The sequence below is a fragment of the Aethalodelphis obliquidens genome, unplaced genomic scaffold (genome assembly GCF_003676395.1).
Source record: "Aethalodelphis obliquidens isolate GAN/ISIS:26980383/991018 unplaced genomic scaffold, ASM367639v1 scaffold55, whole genome shotgun sequence".
NCBI lineage: Eukaryota > Metazoa > Chordata > Mammalia > Artiodactyla > Delphinidae > Aethalodelphis > Aethalodelphis obliquidens.
Window position 1 is genome coordinate 3,395,452 of NW_020837999.1, and position 241 is coordinate 3,395,692.

Here is a 241-nt window from a genome sequence, read left to right on the forward strand (position 1 = left end):
TCTTTCTTTCTTTCTTTCTTTCTTTCTTTCTTTCTTTCTTTCTTTCTGCCTTTCTTTCTGCCTTTCTTTCTTTCTTTCTGCCTTTCTTTCTGCCTTTCTTCCTTTCTTTCCTTCCCTTTCCTTCCTTCCTTCCTTCCTTCTTCCCTTCCTCCCTCCCTCCCTTCCTCCCTCTCTCCTTCTTTCTTTTTCTTTCTTTCTTTCTCTTTCTTTCTCTCTCTCTCTCTTTCTTCCTGCCTTTCTT